The sequence below is a fragment of the Cetorhinus maximus genome, chromosome 24 (genome assembly GCF_964194155.1).
Source record: "Cetorhinus maximus chromosome 24, sCetMax3.hap1.1, whole genome shotgun sequence".
NCBI classification, from domain to species: Eukaryota; Metazoa; Chordata; class Chondrichthyes; order Lamniformes; family Cetorhinidae; genus Cetorhinus; species Cetorhinus maximus.
In genome coordinates, this window is record NC_135902.1 from 1,871,841 (window position 1) to 1,884,484 (window position 12,644).

The window sequence follows — 12,644 nt, forward strand, 5'->3', positions numbered from 1 at the left end:
AAGTGAAGGGGCAAGTGTTGCATCTTCTGCGTGGGCATGGGGAGGTGCCATAGGTGGGGGTTGAGGAGTAGGGGGTGATGGAGGAGTGGACCAGGGTGTCCCAGAGGATCCCTATGGAATGCCGCCAGGGGAGGGTGAAGGGAAGATGTGTTTGGTGGTGGCATCATGCTGGAGTTGGCGGAAATGGCAGAGGATGATCCTTTGAATGCGGAGGCTGGTGGGGTGATAAGTGAGGACAAGGGGGACCCTATCATGTTTCTGGGAGGGAGGAGAAGGTGTGAGGGCGGATGCGCGGGAGATGGGCCGGACACGGTTGAGGGCCCTGTCAACGACTGTGGGTGGAAAACCTCAGTTAAGGAAGAAGGAGGACAAGTCAGAGGAACTGTTTTTGAAGGTAGTGTCATCAGAACAGATGCGACGGAGGTGAAGGAACTGAGAGAATGGGATGGAGTCCTTACAGGAAGCGGGGTGTGAGGAGCTGTAGTCGAGGTAGCTGTGGGAGTCGGTAGGCTTGTAATGGATATTGGTGGACAGACTATCATCAGAAATCGAGACAGAGAGGTCATAAACCTACTGCCAGTTTGCACTATGTCTGTTTTATGTCACTGTCAATTCAGAGTGTATAATCCAAGCACTTGATAATGGCAAGGTCACATTTTAAAAATGATGGAAAGAGTCCATGTCCTGTTGCGACTGTAAAGGTAAGTTTCAGCCTGTCTGAAAGCTCCAAAATGGAGCAGCGTCCAATCGGTGAAGAGATCCTGCTCTTCCAACCAAACAAGAGAAATAAAATGTCATCTGTTTTGGGGGTGTTTGGCTGCATTACTTTTAAGGTTCCTTTTGGACATCTGTGCACCTCGATTCCTGGCCTCAGAGTTCCCCAATTTGAATTGCTCCACCATTGGCAGCCTTGCCTGCAGCTGCTGAGGCCATAAGCTCTGGAATTTCCACCTTAAACCTCTTTGGCCTCTCTACCTTGCTTTGCTCTTTTAAGAACTCCCTAAAACGTACCTCTTTGACCAAGTTATTAGTCAACGGCCCTAATAACTGCTCATATTGCTTGGTGTAAAATTTTCTTTGCTAAAGCTCCTGTGAAGTGTCTATGTTACTGTGATAATGGCACTACATAAATGTAAGGAGTTGTTGTTGTTGGGCTGCTGGAACGAATGGACAGAGCAGGTGCAACCCTCACTCTGTCTCCCGGTACACAGGAATTGCATTGGGATTCTTGAACGGGTACAAGACTTTGATTTAAATATGGAAAGACGGCTGCTATCCATCTCAGCTGGGTCTGCTGCTCACCCATGTTGAGTTAGGTAGGGCTCAGATGGAAAAGTTCTCATTTGCCATCACTCTGCGTTCGCTCTGCGTTCTGTAATAAATACAAAAGGTGCAAAAATATGGTCCTGGCACATCTGCCAACATAAATACCACATTTTTTTTGACAAACGCACTACTTTTAAAACAATTTGTGCTCCTGAGATAGAATCTGACCAGCACATTCCAGTCGGCAAAGTTCATCGTCTAAACAATGATTAACTCTGAATGGCTTTGGACTTTTTATGGTCTGAAGTGAACATGGCCCCAGTTTCACAGCAAAGGAGAGAGGAACAAATTATGGGTAGAGGAGGGGGCGGGGGGAGAGCGGAGGAGGGGGCGGGGGAGAGCGGAGGAGGGGGCGGGGGGAGAGCGGAGGAGGGGGCGGGGGGAGAGCGGAGGAGGGGGCGGGGGGAGAGCAGAGGAGGGGGCGGGGGGAGAGCGGAGGAGGGGGCGGGGGGAGAGCGGAGGAGGGGGCGGGGGGAGAGTGGGGGAGGGGGCGGGGGAGAGTGGGGGAGGGGCGGGGGGAGAGCGGAGGAGGGGGCGGGGGGAGAGTGGGGGAGGGGGCGGGGGGAGAGCGGAGGAGGGGGCGGGGGGAGAGCGGAGGAGGGGGCGGGGGGAGAGCGGAGGAGGGGGCGGGGGGAGAGTGGGGGAGGGGGCGGGGGGAGAGTGGGGGAGGGGCGGGGGAGAGTGGGGGAGGGGGCGGGGGGAGAGTGGGGGAGGGGCGGGGGGAGAGCGGAGGAGGGGGCGGGGGGAGAGCGGAGGAGGGGGCGGGGGGAGAGTGGGGGAGGGGGCGGGGGGAGAGTGGGGGAGGGGCGGGGGGAGAGCGGAGGAGGGGGCGGGGGGAGAGCAGAGGAGGGGGCGGGGGGAGAGCAGAGGAAGGGGCGGGGGGAGAGCAGAGGAGGGGGCGGGGGGAGAGCGGAGGAGGGGGCGGGGGGAGAGCGGAGGAGGGGGCGGGGGGAGAGCGGAGGAGGGGGCGGGGGGAGAGCAGAGGAGGGGGCGGGGGGAGAGCGGAGGAGGGGGCGGGGGAGAGCGGGGGAGGGGCGGGGGGAGAGCGGAGGAGGGGGCGGGGGGAGAGCGGAGGAGGGGGCGGGGGGAGAGCGGAGGAGGGGGCGGGGGGAGAGCGGAGGAGGGGGCGGGGGGAGAGCGGAGGAGGGGGCGGGGGGAGAGCGGAGGAGGGGGCGGGGGAGAGTGGGGGAGGGGCGGGGGGAGAGCGGAGGAGGGGGCGGGGGGAGAGCGGAGGAGGGGGCGGGGGAGAGCGGAGGAGGGGGCGGGGGGAGAGCGGAGGAGGGGGCGGGGGGAGAGCGGAGGAGGGGGCGGGGGGAGAGGAGGGGAAAGGAAAAGAAGGATGGGAAAAGGGACAGGGTGTAGGACAAGAAGGGAATCCTGAGCAAGGAAACTCCGGATGATCAGGAGCAGGAGGATTGAAGCAGAGAACAGACAAGGATCATGTCGGAAAATGGCAGAGACGGGGGAAAGTTCTAGAAGGGAAAATAAAGCGGGATGGGGTAAAGAAAAATAATTAAATAAATAAAGCAGGATGGGGTAAATAAACATAATTAAATAAATAAAGCGGGATGGGGTAAATAAACATAATTAAATAAATAAAGCAGGATGGGGTAAATAAACATAATTAAATAAATAAAGTGGGATGGGGTAAATAAACATAATTAAATAAATAAAGCAGGATGGGGTAACCTGTGACATGGGGACAGTTACAAACGGGGGCAAAGGGAATCGGTAGTTAGTAGGTGTTTCGGAATGGGAAATATAACCCGTGAGGACTGGGTGGGGGGAAGTGTTGTGGATGTCGAATGGGAAGCAGCAGCTGCCAATGAACAAGTGGCGATTTGAGCCAGTCAGCAGGTGGGGCAAATAAATACAAACCACAACTGCCTTCTCAGCGAGGGGTGAGATCATTCATGGTTCCTTCTCAGCAGGAGGAGGGTGTGAGCCCAAGGGGAAGATGGGGGTACTTACTCATTGAGTGAAAGGTTGGGATGGATTTGTTTCCGGTTTTAATCTGCTGACACTTTGCGCAGCAGCATTGACTTCCACCTGAGCTTTAGCGATTCTCGATTCTGACTTAAGTATTTGCATTTGCTGTCCTACAAACATCGTGTTCCACAAATTTCTAACGGTACTCCATTTTTGTTTCTCCATTTTAGGGAGGTAGCAATGAGGATTGGGCTGAGGGACTGGAGCAGAGAGAACAGGAACACAGACTTGCTCAGGAGGAGGAAAGGGAGCAAAATGTTCACTGGGAGGGCAAAATTTAGCTTGTGGGAGAATCTTGTTCGAATGTGAGAAAGATAAAAACTTGCTTAGCACAGAGTTGGGTAGAAGGAGATGGTAGTGGGTGAAAAAAATGTTCTCAGTGTGGGGGCTGAAGTGGGGATATCACTCAGCACATGATGATATTCGCAAACCGACACTCCCACTTATTTAACAGATTTCTATCAATTCTATCAATGCCGTTTCTCTGGCAATTGACTTCTATTAACTTTTTCTGCTGCATATTACTTTCTTTGCTTTTCCATTGGGTCTCTATCATCTTGAGCTTTCTCCTTGTTTCCATCAGATCTAATTTACATATTTCTTTGTGCAAAATATTCCTTCAAGCATTTCATGATTTTATTTCCTGTGAACCTTTTTTACTTTTGTTTTTAACTTAAAAGGTCAGTACGTTTTGATTAACCAGTTGGATTAAATGTGCAACATGCTTCATTTGACATGTTTTCGATTCTGCAGGTCCTGTTTCTTTTCTGGATTATTCTAATTGCTGTGTGATCTCGCACACTGTTAAATGATGCCCCATTTGTTATATTGTCAACATTACTTTGAGAGCAGCAACATCTGGTGCAATATCTTTGGACCCCCAAGAGCATATGCCATTTTAATCAAAACTAAATAGTTGGGGGTAGGAGGGTTCAAGAGAGGAGAGATGAGGTAAATTAAAGGGGAAGGACAAGACAATACTACAGGATAGCAACATGGGCAATGATAATCAGAATGTGGAAGGAAGTGACAGAGCACACAAACTTAAGAGTGCAGCAGCAGATGAAACCAAAGTTTGAAATAATAGTAAAAAGTAAGAACTAAAGTGTCTGTATCTGAATGCACGTAGCACTCATTAAAAAAGCTGATAGGTTGCCAGCTCAAATCGAAATAAATATATATGATTTGATAGCCATCCCAGAGACATTGTTGCAAGGTGACCAAGCCAGGGACCTGAATATTCAAGGGTACTTGACATTTCAGAAGGACAGGAACCTAGGGAAAGGTTGTGGGGTATCTCTGTTAATTAGGGATGACATTAGTACAAAAGAGAGAATTGACCTTAGTTCTCAATATCAGTTTGGGTAGAGGTAAGAAATGGTAAAGGTGAGAAGTCACTTGTGGGAGTACATTATAGGTTCCCTAACAGCAGCCACACTGTGGGACAGGGTATACAGGAAGAGGCATTGGAGGCTTGTAACAAAGGTACAACAATAATCATGGGTGATTTTAATCTACATTGAGATTGAACAGATCAGATTGCCAAAGTTAGCCTGAAAGATGAGTTCATAGAATGTTTTCAAGAAAACACATTCTAGAGCCAACCAGAGAGCAGGCTATTCTAGGTCTGGTAATTTGTCATTAATTACTCCTGTCTCATTACATCATAATAAAGGAGCCTCTGGGTAGCAGTGATCATAACATGACTGAATTTCACCTTCAGTTTGATGGTGAGAAGTGTAGTCTAAGAGTGTCTTAAACTTAAATAAGAGCATTTACAAGGTATAAAGACAGAGCTGACTAAAGTGAACTGGGAAATTAGGTTAAAAGAAAGGACAGTACAAATGTAGTGGCAGGAATTTAAGGAGATATTTCAGAACACTCAACAAAGATACATTCCAGTGAGAAAGAAAGACGCTATGAGAAGGATGCACCATCCATGGCTAACGAATAAAGTTAATGATAGTATCAAATTGAAAGAAAAAGCGTACAATTCTGCAAAGATGAGTGGCAGGTCAGAAGATTGGACAGATTTTAAAAACAAGCGAAGAGAATGACTAAAAGAAAATGATGGAGAAATTAGAGTATGAGAGAAAGCTAGCCAGAAATTAAAAACTGGGTAGTAAGAATTTCTACAATTATTTATAAACGAAAAGGGTATCTAAAATGTGTGTTGGTCCTCTAGAGAGAGAGTCTGGGGAATTAATAATGGGAAATAATGAAATGGCGGAAGTGTTGAACAGATATTTTGTGTTTGTTGTCACTGTGGAAGACACAAATACCATCCCAGAAATATTTATATATGAAGAGGTGAAAGGGAGAGAAGAACTTAAAACAATTACAATCACTAGGGAAAGGGCACTGAGAAAACTATTAGAACTAAAATCTGACAAGTCCTAAGGTCCTGATAGATTTCATCCTAGGATTTTAAAAGAAGTGGCTGCTGAGATAATGGATGCATTGGTTGTAATTTTCCAAAATTCCCTAGATTTTGGAAAGGTCCTATCAGATTGGAAAATAGCGAATGTGACTCCTCTACTCAAGAAAGGAGGGAGACAGAAAGCAGAAAACTACAGGGCAGTTAGCCTAACATCTGTCATAGGGAAAATACTGGAACCTATTATTAAGGAGGTTATAGTGGTGCATTTAGAAAATATTAATGCAATCAGGCAGTGTCAACAGGCTTTTGTGAAAGGGACATCGTGTTCACCTAATTTATTGGAGCTCTTTGAGAAAGTATCAAGCAAAGTGGATAAAGGGAAACCTGTAGATGTGGTGTACTTAGATTTCTAAAAGGCATTTGATAAGATGCCACATCAAAGGTAATTGCAGAAATAAAAGCTCATGGTGTAGGGGGTAACATAGCATGAATAGAGGATTGGTTAGGTAACAGGGAGCAGAGAGTAGGGGTAAATGGGTCATTTTCTGGTTGGAAAGCTGTAACCAGTGGAGTGCCGCAGGGATCAATGCTGCGGTCTCAACTATTTTCAGTCTATATCAATGACTTGGATGAAGAGATTGAATGTATGATTGCTAAATTTGCTGATGACACAAAGATAGACAGGAGAGTAAGTTGTGAAGAGGGCATTAGGATTCTGCAAAGGGATATGGAAAGGTTAAATGAATGGGCAAATATTTGGCAGATGGAGTATAATGTGGGAAATGTGAACTTGTCCACTTTGGCAGGAAGAATAGAAAAGCAATATATTTTTACATGGAGAGAGATTGCAGAACTCTGAGGTACAGAGGGATCTGGGTGTCCTGGTACATAAGTCACAATAGGTTAGAATGCAGGTACAGCAAGTGATTAGGAAGGCAAATGGAATGTTGTCCTTTATTGCAAGGAGAATGGAATATAAAAGTAGGGAAGTTTCGCTACAGTTGAACAGGGCTTTGGTGAGACCACATCTGGAGTACTATGTAGAGTTTTGGTGTCCTTAGGAAAGGATATAATTGCATTAGAAGCAGTTCAGAGAAGATTCACTTGACTGATTCCAGGGATGAAGGGGTTACCTTTTGAGGAAAGGCTAGACAGGCTGGGCCTGTATCCATTGGAATGTAAGAATGGGAGATGATCTTATTGAAACATATAAGATCCTGAGGGGACTTGACAGGGTGGATGCAAAGAGGATGTTTCCCCTGTGGGAGAGACTAGAACTAGGGGACACAGTTTAAAAATAAGGGGTTTCCTATTTAAGACGGAGCTGAGAATTATTTTCTCTCAGAGTGTTGTTAGTCTGTAAAATTCTCTTCCCCAGAGAGCGGTGGAGGCTGGGTATTGAATATTTTTAATGCATAGTTAGATAGATTCTTGATTGAGAAGGGAGTCAAAGGTTATAGGGGGTAGACAGGAAAATAGAGTTGAGGTCACAATTAGATCAGCCATGATCTTGTAAAATGTCGGAGCAGGTTCGAGGGGCTGAATGGCCTACTCCTGCTCCTAATTCATATGTTCATATTCAATAGATAATGTTGCATAATCATAATAAGGGGTGATTCTATGTAACTTGAATTATATACATGGCAAGTGTTTACTATGAACAGAATGTAGTGCATCATTCAAAATATTGAATTAAAATGAATGGGGTCTCGGCGAATGGGGTCTCAGTCGCTAGGGTCTCGGCGAATGGGGTCTCAGTCGCTAGGGTTTCGGCGAATGGGGTCTCGGCGAATGGGGTCTCAGTCGCTAGGGTCTCGGCGAATGGGGTCTCGGCGAATGGGGTCTCGGCGAATGGGGTCTCAGTCGCTGGGGTCTCGGCGAATGGGGTCTCGGCGAATGGGGTCTCGGCGAATGGGGTCTCAGTCGCTAGGGTCTCGGCGAATGGGGTCTCGGCGAATGGGGTCTCAGTCGCTAGAGTCTCGGCAAATGGGGTCTCAGCAAATGGGGTCTCAGTCGCTAGGGTCTTGGCAAATGGGGTCTCAACGAATGGGGTCTCGGCGAATGGGGTCTCGGCGAATGGGGTCTCGGCGAATGGGGTCTCAGTCGCTAGGGTCTCGGCAAATGGGGTCTCGGCAAATGGGGTCTCGGCAAATGGGGTCTCAGTCGCTAGGGTCTTGGTGAATGGGGTCTCGGCAAATGGGGTCTCGGCAAATTGGGGTCTCGGCGAATTGGGGTCTCGGCGAATTGGGGTCTCGGCGAATTGGGGTCTCGGCGAATGGGGTCTCATACAATAGTTATGAATTGAAGTGATTTTACATTTCTTGCTGCTGTTCCCTTGGAAATATCATAAAATCCGGTATTGCATAAAAGAGACTTTACTCCTATCAGCAAAATCCATGAAGTATTTTGTGAATTGTTTTGTGGTCAGTTCAGTTGTTATAATGTGCAGTGGCAATTTTAATCACAGAAAATCAGTAAAACAGAGGAAATAAAACACCTCGAGCTCTTGTGAAACTTGCTGACAATTGAAGGAAATTATAGCTGGTTAGTGCAAATAAATCCAACATTGAATGTTGCAAATGATGTAAAACCATGGGGGTTGGAATGAGAACATTATTTTACTGTGTTGTACCTTTCTCTCCTTCGTTCTTAAGGCCATTTTATCTATTTCAAATTGTAAAAATAACTGACCAGGTCGTCAAAAAATCAGAAATGGTCAGGATCCAGGAATTCACCATCTCCCTTCACAATGGGGCCACCATCACCACAAGGGCTGTAATAGTTCAAGGGGAAGGCCTAGTGTACCTCGGACCGCCTAGCAAAGCTCAATAACTTCGGCCTTACCCACATCACCTACATCTCAAATACAATTTTTTTCAAAGATGGATTGGAGGAAGTACATGAAACACAGAATAAATGTTTGGAGCCTTGGACAATCATGTGGGAGGCAGTAAATGCACAAGTGTTCAATGTACTGCGCTTGTATGGGAAAGGGTTGTGGAAAGGGTAATTGGAAATTGGAGTGATGGATAAGTTAACAAGGGTACCCCAGGTTAACCCATATATAGTATTTCAGCATTTCTTTTCATCAAGCAGAAAAAAGGAGGTTTCTGAGTGATACACCTCTGACAGGTGACAGCTGGGGCTCAGTTCATAGCACTCTTGCTTCTGAGGTTTAATTCCCCATCCTGTGTTTGAGAGCCAAGGCTGACACTCCAATGCAGTACTGAGGGAGTGCTGCACTGCTGGATGTACTGTCCTTCAGATGAGGCACTAAATAGAAGCTCCATCTTTCTGCCCGGGTGGATGTAAAAGATCCCATGGCACTATTTCAAAGAAAAGCAGAAGAGACATCCCTGGAGCCATGGCCAAAAATTTTTCCCTCAGTCAACATCACAAAAAATAGATTATTTAGTCATGACCACATTGCTGTTTGTGGGAGTTGCTGTGTGCATGTTGGCTGCTATGTTTCTTATATTACAACAGTGACTACACTTCTGGAGGCCATGACAAATGCTGTATAAATGCAAGTTTTTTTTGACAGGACATTTATACATTCATACCATAAATAGGGTCTCAGTGAATGTAGTCTCGGCGAGTGGGGTCTCAGTCACGAGGGTCTTGGCGAATGGGGTCTCAGTCACGAGGGTCTCGGCGAATGGGGTCTCAGTCACGAGGGTCTCGGCGAATGGGGTCTCAGTCACGAGGGTCTCGGCGAATGGGGTCTCAGTCACGGGGGTCTCGGCGAATGGGGGTCTCGGCGAATGGGGTCTCAGTCACGGGGGTCTCGGCGAGTGGGGTCTCAGTCACGAGGGTCTAGGCGAGTGGGGTCTCAGTCACGAGGGTCTAGGCGAGTGGGGTCTCAGTCACGAGGGTCTAGGCGAGTGGGGTCTCAGTCACGAGGGTCTAGGCGAGTGGGGTCTCAGTCACGAGGGTCTAGGCGAGTGGGGTCTCAGTCACGAGGGTCTAGGCGAGTGGGGTCTCAGTCACGAGGGTCTAGACGAGTGGGGTCTCAGTCACGAGGGTCTCGGTGAATGTGATCTCAGTCACGAGGGTCTCGGCGAATGGGGTCTCAGTCACCAGGGTCTCAGCGAATGGGGTCTCAGTCACGGGGGTCTCGGCGAATGGGGGTCTTGGCGAATGGGGTCTCAGTCACGGGGGTCTCGGCGAGTGGGGTCTCAGTCACGAGGGTCTAGGCGAGTGGGGTTCCAGTCACGAGGGTCTAGGCGAATGAGGTCCCAGTCACGGGGGTCTAGGCGAGTGGGGTCTCAGTCACGAGGGTCTAGGCAAGTGGGGTCTCAGTCACGAGGGTCTTGGCGAATGGGGTCTCAGCGAATGATAATATAAGAAACACTTTTAAAGCACCTTTCACAATTTTAGGATGTTCCAAAAGCACCTTACGGCTAATTAAGTACTTTTTGAAGTGTAGTCTCTGTTGTAAGGTGGAAGCCAATTTGCACATAAGCAAAGCTCTCACATACAGCAATGTGCTGATGACCAGATAAACTATTTTTGTGATGTTGATTGAAGGATAAATATTGGCCAGGAGACCAGGGGATTACTCCCCTGCTCCTCTTCAAAATAGTATCATGGGATCTTTTACATCCACCACAAAGGGCAGACAGGTTCTCGGTTTAATGCCTCATCTGAAAGATGATACCTCCAACAGTGCAGCTCTCCCTCAGTACTGCACTAGATTATTGAGCTCATGTCCAGGAGTGGAAGTTGAACCCACAACCTCTGACCCAGAGGCATTTACCCCCAGCAATACATGGCAGCTGTCACAAGATAACTGAAGTCAAAAGCTAGGCATCTCCTTTCATTTCCTTGAGCCTCAAAAAATATGAGAATTTCTATTTTCCAAAGTTTAGTACAACACTAGTATTAATCTTAATACAAAATTCACGTAAATCAGCAGCAACTTTTGGAGTTATTCAGAGCGTGTAGCCAGGCAACAGAAGTTAAAATAGATAAATCAAGGACCTCTGTGACATTTTAATGTCATTGTTCATAAAAAATTAAAGGGTGTTACATAAACATTCTGTGTATTTATAAGAAAAGTATAATATACAGATGAAATCTGATAACATGAAAGGTTTATAACAATACCATCACTAAAGAAATTTGCTGAACAGCAGAACTCAGGAACTAGTTCAAACCTTCACCATTCATCGTTTCTATAAAGTAAATTCATAGATGATAAAATAACAATCTAAAGATAAACTTTTAATATGAATTATTTATTTTTTTGTACAGGATCCTGACAGAATTACATTTTTAAGATGAGAAAAGCTGTTTGAAGAACAGAACTAAGTGTTGTCACAGATAGAGAAATAGGAAGGCAAGTATTCAGCAAGATAGAAAATTGTTTGAAGAATTAATGTCTAAACTATTTAACAGGAAGACTATAACAAACAGGAAGACTTCTCAGATGGAACATGCAGCAAATGTAGGCATCCTTACCCAAAGGAGAAATATTCAATGGGAGAAAAAGCTGAGAATCCATCAAACTGTGCAAATTCGAAGCTGCCTTTTCTTGATTGGTTGATTGGTGGCGAATTAAACTATCATCTGGAGTTGTGCCCTGATAGATTTAATCCTTAGTTTGTACTCAGCCAACTGATTTGATAGGTTGATGGTTAGAATGCTACAATTTATTTTAGCATTTCCAGGTTCAGGAAAGAGTAAATAAACCATAGTTCCCACTCCTACTCACTATTCAGTGCTACAAGTAGAAAATGTGTGCAAGCTGGGTGAAATTGTGATGCCCTCATGTTGAACAGCATGCTGATTATTGGAGTGGGAGAGGAGAGGATTTTAGCTGTGATGTTCCCATGTTGATCAGCATGGTAATACACACAGTCCAGATTCACACATGAAAGAACATTATGAATTTCAGGAGACTAATTCATCTGCACGACTAGATTTTCCACCCATTAATACATAAAGTAACCTAACTCTTCCTCACATAAATTATTCTGTCCTCTCCATAATGATATTTATGTTGCAAGTTACTATTTAATTTTTATTTTTTAATATAACAGATACTATGCCATAAACTGTTTTTATATCTGGCTGGTATGAATGACTTACTGAGCTCTCTCCAAAATGTTGTCACTTGAGAAATATATGGTTGGCCATAACATTGACATATGAAATACTATAAAACAGCAAAGTCATTAAAGTATCCTATTAAATACCCTGATGCTCTGAAGATTCAGCAGCACATAGCAAGTTAGGCAAAACTGGTCAAGAGGCATTCCATACCAGCTCTATCATCACTCCAACACCATAATTGATGAGATATTCAAGTATGCTGGTTAGGATATTTAAGCCACTATAATTTTCATTAGCTCAGACATTTTGTCTCACTTGAGAAATACCATACATTACAAAGCATAGTGAATTCTGACAATTATACAACCAAGATTGGTATTTTACTGCTAAAATTGACCGGGTTGTGGGGAGAATAAATGAATGGCTGGCTTTGAATTATTGTAAAATTTATCATTTAAGGAAATTGACAGAAGCAATGGAGACATGAGGAGAAACGTTCTCATGCAGCCTTAAGATCTGGAATGATCAGAGTGTGTGGTGGAGGTAGCTGGTTCATTCGAGGCATTTAAGAGGGAATTGGATTATCCGAAAAGGAAGAATGTGCAGGGTGACGGGGAGCAGGGGGTATTAGCTGAATTGCTCAATCAGGCAGCCGGCGCAGACACGACAGGCCGAATGGCCTCCTCTTCTGCAATAATTCTGTGAATTAAAATTGCCACACAAATACTTCAGTGAGAGATTTTTTTTTTAATCCTGATCTTGGATTTAACAGTCTGACGCAATATTTCGACTACTGGCCCTATGTGATATGTGACTGTGAAAATGGACTGTGGATCCCACCAGAGGCTGATGTAATAGCGTGCCTGCGATCTGAACCATGTCTCCACACACC